Raw genomic sequence first — 4455 nt, 5'->3', positions numbered from 1 at the left:
AGTGGTGAGCTTTCATCCTTTTGGAAGGCTCCACTTTTGTTATGGATATTTTTAGATACTTTGATTATGTTTTGGATATTGGTGTTGGCCATGGTTGGGGCATGTCCCGGCAAAATATTTTTGAGGGTTGGTATGGGCAAGATCGGTATTGGTGTCGGCCTTGGCATTGGAATAAGTTGGTAGGCTGACACCGCATCACAAGATTTCTCATTGTTCCATCGTATTACATTTTGTGATTGATTATCATTAAATATTTTGGAATCCATTTGGTTATGACCTTTGTTTTGGTTTGGTATGATCGGGCGGTTGGCTTGGTACAGTTGAACTCGATTGGATCGGTCATGGTTGTGTTCCTATCCCGGAGTCTCTATGAGAGCATTTACACTATCTTGTTATAAGCTCAAAATTCAGCCCATCAAAGATTGTATAAGGTGGTTAGGTTGGGTAATTGGGGGAGGTCTCCGGTACTGGTTGGACTTAGGATGCCCATTACGTCTTGGCCCTGGTTCGGGTCGTGACAGTAGAAGTATATAAAAAATTATTTTTTTTCTCTATAATCTAATTTCATTCGCTTTTTGTATGTTGTAGTTCAGTCTAAAACTCTCCACACAAGCTTCATGATACCATCTCAGTATATCTATATACTGACAAGTATCATGAATGGCTAAAGTCCTTCAATGTGACACTCCTCATTATACCATCAGAATATACCTATATACTAGCATGACAATACGGAGGATTGCTTAAGTCCATCAGTAAGAAACTCGTTATTCTTTTATGACGCCATCACAATATATTAATATACTTTAATATACTTGCATGGTATCATCTTTCAACGAGATACTCTTATCCATCGTGATACAATCATAGTATATCGATATATCATGATTGTATTATGAAATATTGTGTCATTACTTCAATGAGACACTACTCAATATACCACTATCATATATTTATTTATTAACATGGTAGCATTATTTAATAAGATACTTTTTAATTCTTCATGACGTCATCGTGATATATTTATATAATATTTTAGAGAATAGCAGAAAAAGGTATAATCGGGGAGACCTTCTGCTATCCCAAGATCGTTAACTAATATTGAAAAAACCAATTAAGACAACTATCAAAAGAGAAGGAAGATTTTGGAAAGGAGAACTTGGTTATAGTAGAAGAATATTTAAATTGGTTTAGTTTTGGTTGATTATAAATGCCTAATGTCATCTCCTATTTATACTTGCACGGGGAAGATAATTCTAGATACTACAAGCTTAGAATATTCTATCCTCTTCTACAAATATCTTTCTTAAATATCTAACGCTCTAGAATATCTACTCTTTTCCTTTGTACAAATATCAAAGAGATTGAACTATAATTTTCTAGATTTTCTACATAAAATATCTAGATATTTGTTCAAGATAATTACCCTAAATACTAAACTAGACTATTTTAGAAATTTTACTAGAAAATCTATGATTCTGAAAATCTATTTTAATATTTTTTTACAATCATGGTATCATGGAGGATTTCTTCAATTCTTCAACAAGAAACTTCACTTCTTAGTGCTCTATGATATACCAACACAGTATATCCATAGACTTGCATGTTATCACTGATGTCTGCTTCAATCCTCAGTGATATCATTACGGTATATCTATGTACTTTTATGGTACCATAAAGGACTACTTCAGTCCTTTAATGAGACATCCCTTACAATATCCACCATAGTATATCTATATATTTGCATGATATCATCCTTCAATAGGACAATCCTCAATACTATATAATACCATCACAATATATCTATATATGATATCTGCTTCACTCCTTCAATGAGACCTCTATGATACCATCATTATATAAATCACAAGATTCAAAAATTTTATCTACTTTCTAAAATTTTATTTAAAGTCAAAATATGACAAACAAATTGAAATGAACAGAGCATATGTTTGGTTTCATTTTCAAAAGCGAAAAGAAGAACTATAAAAAATATATATTTCTATTTATTTCCTCTTTTAATAGACAAGCAAGTGGACTTAAATAATTTTTTTATGGTCTAGTTATTTAATTATTTTATTTTTATAATCTAAAAATAATTAAATAAATATTTTATCTTTGTATTTTTTTATTTTTTAGAAAATGCAAAAATCTAGAAAGAGAGAAAAAAAAATTAAAAGAAGATAAACTAACCAAAAAAAATAGTAACCATTTATTTTAAATTTTAACAAATTAACTAGTAATTTTAATATTTTTTAAGCCATTTTTTCTTGTAGTTTAATTTTTTTTGTTTTAATTTTTACTTCATTTCTCTGTTAACTAGGTGAGAACAATTTGTTTTAAAGAAAAAAGAAAGTTCATTCAAAGACGATTCAATCATACTAATTTGTACTACTACTAAATTAATTAACTATTTCTTAATTAAAAAATGTAACAACTAAAAGAATTAAATAAAAGGAAATGACTACTCCCTCCTTTTCAAAATAAATAAATTATTAATCTATTTTAATTTGTTTCAAAATAAATAAATTGTTCATTCTTCAAGAGACATGTTGAAATTTCTTTCAATTTTACTCTTTTATTTCATAATATTTTTAAGTACTTCATATTTTCTTGAAGATTACTAAAAACAATAGTAAAAAAAATAACTTACAATTTATATCCTACAAAATTTTTCTTAAGAAATGTGAGGGGGTATTATTTTAATAGTGAAGAATAGAAAAGGGTAGAAAGGGACCCAACGAGTTCCTAAAAAAAGGAACAAAACTTAAAAGGGCAGAAAGGTCCAGCGCAAAAATTAATCCCCCAAATTTTGTGCATAAGGTTGGGGGCAGCGCGGGTAATAACTTATTTGCACATGGGTATTCCAAAGTTAATATGAAAGGGGATATTTGAATATAAATAGTTTAGATTTTTGGTGCTACCAAAAAAAGTTTAGATTTTTGGTGTATTTAGTTTACTTCTCCCTAAAATAAATAATTGTTGGATCTAAAGAAGAAATAAGAAAAATACACAATTACTGAAACTCTTTTACTTGGCTAAAAGAATTATATTTGGTGAAAACAAGAGTAAAGGTCCAAAATCATCCATTATCTTTACTTTAAACACAAAATAATATATATTGTTTTAACTGGTGCACTAATAATCTTTTTTGTTTAAAAAGTGAGTGAATTTTTAATCATCACCCTAACACTGTGAATTTTTTTAACAACAACCTCCTCGCGTTCATATCAAGTAAACACGAGCACCATTAGGTAAGGAAAATCAATGCAAAAACACATCAAATAAGCCTTGAGGCATCAAGGCTGGATTAACAATTTAGACTTCTCTGTATCACTGCATCAACAATTATTTGAATCTATTAATTTCATGGTCTAATAAGACTCATGAAGATAAAAGATGAGGTCAACTTCTATGTTAGGTGATGCCCGGGTTCTTCAGCAGGTTAGTAGAGGTTGGTTAGAATTTTCATCAGCATCGAAGATTTTGGCTAAGAGAAGCTTTATACGCTGCAACTCAGGCTCTTAGACTACAAAGCCTTCCGATTTAACTTCTTTGAGGTGATTAAATGTCATATTTGTGAAACATTCCACTTGAAGAGATTCTAGGATAGGAACATCATCATAAAAGTAGGTTTTACTGATGGATTAGTCAATGATATTTTACTTTCGTTTCAGTTGCTTGCTCTGTCGTTAACGTGTCATTTTTGGGTCGCGACTATCTTGCAGCGTGAAGCCACTGAAACTGCTCAAGTTACGAGTTATCAACTCTGTCAAGCTGATGTTGGTAATTGCTTCCTTATACTGCTTGTGGTGGTTAACCCAAATATACTTCGTTCGTCCTCGTTGGCCAGCTGTTGGTGAAGAGGCTGATCTCGGAGTTCTTGTGTTTATGGGAATATATTTTTTCCTCCCTCATTGACTGTACATTCAGTCCATGAACTCATAAGATACCCAAGAACTTATGCCCTTATGACTAAATAAAAATCATAGTGACTAGTGACACAGAAAATCTCAAGGCTCAAATTGATTCAAGCCCTTGTCAGCAACATTTTGAAGGTGAGGTTTTTTTTGGAGGGAAAAAAATAGTGTGATAAAAAGGTAATTGGCTAATGTTAAAAAAAAATTAACAGTGTTGGGGTGATGACTAAAAATGCATCACTTTTTAAATATAAAGGACTATTAGTGCACCAGTTGAAAGAATATGTATTATTTTATATCTAAAGTAAAGATAATGTATGATTTTGAACTTTTACTCTGAAAACAATGGAGTTCAAATCAAATCTTCTTATATACACTCTTTATCCCATATATAACGTCCATGGGTTATGATAACAAATAATCAATTATAGATCATGCACAAGGACATCACATTATTTAAAGTGCAACGAATAAAACATGCCATGTTTAAGGGGTTTTAGGTATATTACCTTATATTTAGAGATAATGACAAAAA

Source organism: Capsicum annuum, chromosome 12, assembly GCF_002878395.1.
Source record: "Capsicum annuum cultivar UCD-10X-F1 chromosome 12, UCD10Xv1.1, whole genome shotgun sequence".
Classification (NCBI taxonomy): domain Eukaryota; kingdom Viridiplantae; phylum Streptophyta; class Magnoliopsida; order Solanales; family Solanaceae; genus Capsicum; species Capsicum annuum.
Note: the sequence above shows the minus strand (reverse complement) of the source record.